Below are 7392 nucleotides of genomic sequence, written 5' to 3'. Positions count from 1 at the left end.
TTGAAGGAGATTGCATCGAGAGGACTCATCAGAAATGGAGACACATTAAGCAGAGCTGGAGTCAATGCATACAGACTGGAGTGAAAGGGCTGCGACTAAGTAAGGATCAGGAGGAGCAGCCTATTGGAGTTTGTGAGCTTCCTGTTCAGCAAGTGACAATTTAACAATGAAAGTTCAAGCTCTAGTTATGTGGCTGCATCCTGTGCCATGAATGTCCCTTCCAACCCAAGATCCCGTGATGCCAAGTGAATGTAGCTTTACAATAAGGATTTGATCCTCTTTTTTTCTCAATACCTAAGTCCTGGTGTGACCCTATAGAATAAGCAATAGATTACTAACCACAAGGTCAGTGGTTCAAACCCACCAGCCATTCCTTGGAAACCCTATACAAGGTAACTATGAGTTAGAACTGACTCAAAGGTATTTAACAACAACATCAAGTAGATAAATGCAACAGTTCTTTTTCTACTAATTAATTTCATAGATGTTTTTTCTTATTTTCTGACTCACAAATATTAAGAAATGTTTTATATCTCTAATATTTTCAAATTTTATGTAAAATAATAAAATTATTTAAGAGTTCTTACCATGTGCCTAGCCCATTTAATGGATAATATTATCTAACCTTCACAATAACTCACTGAGGTACAATGTTAGCTATCTAATGCTGCTGTAACAGAAATACCACAAGCGAATGACTCTGACAAACAGAATCTATTCTGTTTGTTGTTGCTGTCAGGTGCTATCCAGTTAGTTCCAATTCATAATCGAGGCTTGAAATTTTTCTTCAGTTCTTTCAGCTTGAGAAATGCTGAGCATGTTCTTCCCTTTGGTTTTCTAACTCCAGGTCTTTGCATATATCATTATAATACTTGACTTTGTCTTCTTAAACTGTTCTTGGAAATTTTATGTTCAACTCTTTTACATCCTCATTTTTTCTGTTTGCTTTAGAATCTCTATGCTGGAGAGCAAGTTTAGGAATTCAATAGACTGAATTCAGAGCATCAGCTTTAGGGGAAAGCTTTCTCGTTGTATGTATGCCTCCTGATTCTATGATGTTCCCTGCACAAGAAACCTGGGTCAAAAGGATGCACGCACTTCACTTCCAACTCTTCTTTCTTGGAGGAAGTAAATCACTCTGATCTCTGCCGGTTTGTTTAATCCTGTGGCACCACAAGGTTGCAGCTCAAACCTACCATCTGTTCCTCAGGAAATAGAAGAGACTTTCTGCTCCATAAGGAGGAACCCCTACTGGTAGCATAGTGGATTATAAATTGGGTTGCTAACCAAAGTGTAGTCAGTTCGAATTTACCAGGTGCTCTGTAGGAGAAAGATGAGACTTGCTGCTCCCATAAAGATTTACAGCCTTGGAAACCCTATATGCAGTTGTTATGAGTTGGAATGAACTAGATGGCACACAATTACCACCACCACCATGAGATGGAATCAACTGGATTACAGTGAGTTTGTTTTTTTGGTTTTTAAATTTCAAGAGATTGATTCAAAATACATATAATCCTATAGATTTAATCTTACCTCATTAGCATAACTAACTGTAATCTTGCCTCATTAACATCATAGATGTAATAATTAACAACACATAGGATAATCACATCAGATTTCAAAATGAAAGATAATTAAATTATTACATACCTGCCATATTACATCATTATATAACTGCCAAACCACTGAGCAACATGGCCCAACAAAGTTGACACATATTTTAAGGAAACACAATTAAATCCATGATAAGTACTATTCACATACTAGAATTGAGGAAGCCAAGGCCTTAGATAGACTAAGTAACTTAGTCAAGGTCACACAGTTTATGAGTGGCAGAGGTGGAAATAACACCTATCCTTAGCTGATTCATGAGATCCTGGTCTTAAACTCTACTCTAGAATACCTCCATTAATGATCGATTATTCCAATATAGAAACAACTGTTTGAGCAACTCCTTCTTGGAAAAGTGCTAGTGTTATCTGAGTATCTTTTATGGAAAATGAATAGTTTTGTATTATATTTTTAAAAAATTACCAACACTACCAAATCCGACTGCTAATCTCAAGGTCAGCAGCTCGAAACTACCAGCAAGGTCAGCAGTTCGAAACTACCAGCGGTTCCATGGGAGAAAGATGAGACTTTGTGCTCCCATAAAGATTTACAGTCTTGGAAACCCTATTCAGGGTCACTGTGAGTTGGAACTGACTCCATGGCACATAACCACCACCACCACCATACTAGTCTTCACTGATTTTCAAAATGTAGTCTGTAGGTCTACTAGGAGTCTTATAGAAACTTTCAGCAAGACCCCAAGATCAAAACAATATTCATAGTATTAGTAAGATATGCTTGCCTTTTTCATTGTGTTGACACTTGAACTAGCAGTGCAAAAGCAAACTGGGTAAAACTCCTAGCCCTTCAGCACAAATCAAGACAGTAGCCCCAAACTGTACTAGAAGTCATTGTCTTCATCATTGCCATGCCCAGAAGTTATTTCTTTAAATGCGAGTTTCCCTTTCTTAAAATGTCTTGGTAAGTAGTGAAAACTGTTAATTTTATTAAATATTGGTCTTGGGTACAGTTCTTTTAAATGCTGTATTAAAAAAAGTGAGAAATACACATAAAACACTCCTGATGCATATCATAGTGCCTCATTGTTTGAAGAAAAAAGGCTTAAATGATTGAGTTGCCAGCTCAACTAACTACTTTATTCATGAAATGCTATTTAACTTGAAAGAATAAACCAAAGACAAAGTATAATAATTCATTCTCAGGATTTTGACAGACATTTTCTTGGCGGGGAAAAAAATTAGCTTGTCACTTCAAGAAAAACAATTTAAGTATTTGTGGCATAAGATAGAACTTGATAATTCAAAAGAATTAGTACTTAATACAACATGTACATGAGCTTGACAGTTTCCCAATACGAAGTCCTCCAAATATATCATTAGAAATGATACATGTGATTTTAAAATTTTTATATAACTAAACATTTGAATAATTTAGTGAGTCCATGTGTTTCAAATGAAGAATACATGATGTGACAAAAACATATATGGGAAAATATCCATTCATCATGCAAAATATAACAATGAATGTTAGTGTAACAGAGAATGATAAGATCATTGATATAGTTACTGATTCCACATTGCAAGTAACCTTTAAGTTACTGTCGCTTAGTAGTATCAAGGAGTCCTGGTGTGGTGCTGTGGCCTGCCAGGTTAGTTTGAACTACAAGGTCAGCAGTTTCTCAGAAACCCCACACAGGGTCACTATGAGTCAGAAATTACTCAAGAGCACTTAACAACAACAACAGTAATGTCAAAGACAATCCACAATTATCTGAAAGACCACTAAAATGTTCTTCTGGTTTCCAAGTTTATGTGTGATGCTGCAGGTTAATGCAGTGGACTGCAAGGTTGCTTTGAACCACAAGGCCAGTGGTTCAAGCTCACCAGACACTCCTTGGAAACTCTATACAGGGTCTCTATGAGTTGGAACTAACTTGACGGCACTTAATAATAACAACAACAACAGCTTCACCTAATTAGGTAACTTTTATGGTTTTCATTGTTAAAGTCTTATTTCTATTTTTAATTGCATATATTAATACAAATACCACAAATAAAAATAGATGCAGCACATGAAAATATAATCTTATGCACCCTCTTCTCATAACTATATTTTCCCTCTCCCCATGCCCATAACTTTTCTGTATAATCTTGACCCTGAGGAGCAAAGCAATTCCTAAGTTGGAAGACAAAATCTGCATCTTACTATGTCATACTTTGAATCTTGCACAGAATCTTGAATACCCAAATAGACACTAATAATATTTGGGATTGGTTTGGGATATTTTTGTTACACTAGGAAAATAACTACAAATTTAAAACTACAGTATTAATAGAAGCAAAGAGATGTTTGCATTTCTTCTTCAGTAATCATTTCTATCCATGCTTCTAGATCAAAATTTTAAGACACCATTCACCCGTATTCTACTGACCAGATCTTAGAGTGAGCTGCTAGCCAAATACGGGCTTATTTATCAGTTACATAAAGTAAGTGTTAAATGTTTGGACAGCAGTGAAAAGGGAGCATTTTCATCCCAACTCCAAATATATGTATGATTCATTAAAATTCATATGCATCATGTGACTTTGATATCAATGTTGAAATGGATTTTGAGTATGTTTCAATGAATGGCACAAACTTTATTTCTCATATATTATAACTTTTAGAACTGTTTTCCTACTCATTCTATTTATATACAGAAAATGTGAATTTATTTATAGAATACTTTTTGCACTATCATGCACCTCTACTTCAAATATCAATACAAACAAATCTAAAAGTTGAACAAATGAGAAACAAATGCCTTGATTTGAATTATATCATATGACCTCATTTGTGGAATCTTCATTCAGTCTTAACAACAAACCTCAGATCTGAATTAAAACTACCAGACTGTTTCTCATCTTGACTTTCTCTTGAGGAATAGCTGCCAGGCTCACAGAAGATAGGTGGAATAAAGAAAAAGAAAAAAACAAAAAAGACTCATGAACAACCTAATTTATCAATTCTAAGAGCTGTGGACCTTCAAGTCTCTTTCCTTTCCATGTTTCTCATTTTCTTTCCTCTAAACTACTCATGGGAAATGCTCTTTTTTTACAACAAACATGACTGTCAATTTAGGGAAACTAAATAATAAATTCAATTTAAAGTATTTTACAGAGTGTGGTCATAGCCAGTCAGTAAAGATTTCTCATTAAGTCTCCCAGAAATGAAAAGTTAAAATATACCCTTTTGGGTCCAGAAATTATATTTATGGCCATGTCTATGTTAGGTGAGCCTAAACTCCAGGGTATTTGGTACCTTATAAATTATAAATTGACCACATATGCTTTTATAATTAAGAATAATTCATTTGTATAAAGTTATAGATACCATCTCTGGAACTCACACAGTGACTGTAGAAAGTAAAACAAAATGTTTTTCTTTTGTGATTGCAACGGATTGTGCATTATATAGTCATATTTTAATAAAACCTGTCAACCTGAGGCTCATGTAAGTGTGATAAGACTACCACTCATCCAGAACAGAAATGGATTAGGTTGCCTCAGTTGCCAGGGACTAGAGAGGACAAAGCTGGACCAAGATAGATTTCTTTTTTCTTTCTGTCCTAATTCTGCTACCAAGATATTATAAGTAGGGAATAAAATTATGTATGAAAGACTTTAGTCTATTCTCATTCTATGACACAATCTAGTAGATTTTAATTAAGAATTGTTCCTACTAATATCCCTTTGCTATTCTTTGTCTATGTCTTAGTAGATGGCCTAAAAGTAAGAGTTTTGTTCATCTGCTTAAGATCAATTTTTTGTGACACATAATATTGTGGACAAATGGTGGATGAAAAATTAAGCTAATACATGAAAGCAATAAGCTTCTCTTTGCATATGGCTTAATTTTGCTCCCTCCCTTTTAAAATGTCAGCAAAAAAATCAGGCCTACATCTGAGAGACAGAAAGAGTGAGAGCTCAGTGAAAGCATGTCAAAAAGGAGTTGCCTTGATTCTGCATTCTGCTTAGAGGCAGCAGCTAAGAGAGGAAAAAAATTTGTTGGGAGAATGGAAAGGCCTTTGGCATTAACTTGGAATACAGCCCCTGTTGACTGCAAATAAACAAGGGGCTGGAAGAGGTGAGAGGATTATCAAGACCTGTGATGGTTGGACAGAAACCTGTATAAATTAGAGAATGGAAGAGAGGATGAAATTTTGAGGCCTCAGACTGTGAGTCAGAAGCAAAAGTATGAAAGCTTCTTCAGTAGGTAGCATGATGATGAAAACTGGACTGTTTGCTGCTCTTATTACACTTGCTAGGTTGAAAACATTTTTCACTAGACTTTGTTGTTGTTAAATCCCTACAGTCAATTCTGGCTCATGGTGACCCTGTATAGGGTTTCTGAGGAGCAGCTGGTGAGCTTAAATCGCCGACCTTGTAGTCCAGTATATTAACCTGCAGTGCCACACCAGAATTCACTAGATTAGGTTGAAGTAATTTCATCTCCTCTTTCAGAATCTTAACTGTGATTTCTACAATTGTGAGTATAACAAAACTGTTTAAATGAAGCCCCACATAAGAAATTTGTTCACGTCTGTTCTGATATAGAACATCAATTTACACATTGTTTTATAATTTTAAAAAATGACAGAAAATGTATCTGTAATATGTTGGAGATATATCATGTTTTCCTATTTTAAGTCCAGATGTGTCTGCCATATATAGAAGAATTCAAGCTTTATATTTCTAATGCCATATAACTCCCTAAAAATTTCATTAACTAATATTTAATTCACCATGATCCCACTTAGCATTACTGATGACTTATACTGAGCTTTTGAGACTCCTGTGTTGATCAATATTGACCTTGTCTCTTAGGGAAGTAATAAAATACTTAGCTGTGGTGACAGAATGTATCAAGATAATAAAGAGAAAAATAGTAAAGATATTGGTCAGGCAATGAATTTTAAAAATCAATTTAGGAATCAATGCCATTTTCATTTGTCTCAAAAATCCTGAGTCAGAGACAATACCAGATAAAAAAATTTTTTTTTAAACCCTGGTTTTATTGGCAGTTCTGGCAACATTAATTAAATGAAAACCCTCTACTGATCGACTGATAGAGCATACAAGAAGAGTAAATTACTGTTATGGATTTACATATGCAGTTTACTACAGTAAGCTGCTTAAAGGATGTTTTCATCTATAGCTGTAAGAGATAGAAAATGAATCTCATACTGAATCTAGCATTTATTAAGTATTTCATAAGATTTAAATATTGTTAATTAAATTAAACCACTAGTTTCATCACTTTAAAAAGGTGTCACTATTTCATTGCTCATTTTATAACTAGTAGTATATCAGCTAAGGAGCTCTGATAGCGTAGTGGTTATGAATTGGGCTGAGAACCTTAAGGTCAACAGTTCAAAACTACCAGCTGTTCCGAGGGAGAAAGATGAGGCTTTCTGCTCCTGTAAAGATTGACAGTCTTGGAAATCCTGCACAGGGTTGCTATGAGTCGGAATTGACTCCATAGCACACAGCCACCACCACCAATATATCAGCTGGAGTCCTGTGACACTGCAGTTGAATGCGCTGGAACACAAAGTCTTTTTGAACAGCAAAGACACTGTTTCAAGCTCACCAGATGCTCCTCAGAAATCCTATACATGGTCACTGTAAGTCGGAAATGACTCAATAGCACTTGACAAAAACATATCAACTACTGACATACTTAAAATCTGATCTCAACTCATGGCATCAGGGGTACTGTATCTAAACTTGGAGAGAACACTCTAAGCATTGTTGCTATTGTTTTTGTTAGGTGCCA

The sequence above is a fragment of the Chrysochloris asiatica genome, unplaced genomic scaffold (genome assembly GCF_000296735.1).
Source record: "Chrysochloris asiatica unplaced genomic scaffold, ChrAsi1.0 scaffold00058, whole genome shotgun sequence".
Lineage (NCBI taxonomy): Eukaryota > Metazoa > Chordata > Mammalia > Afrosoricida > Chrysochloridae > Chrysochloris > Chrysochloris asiatica.
The sequence above is the reverse complement of the archived record's forward strand: the minus strand, read 5'-3'. Positions refer to the sequence as shown.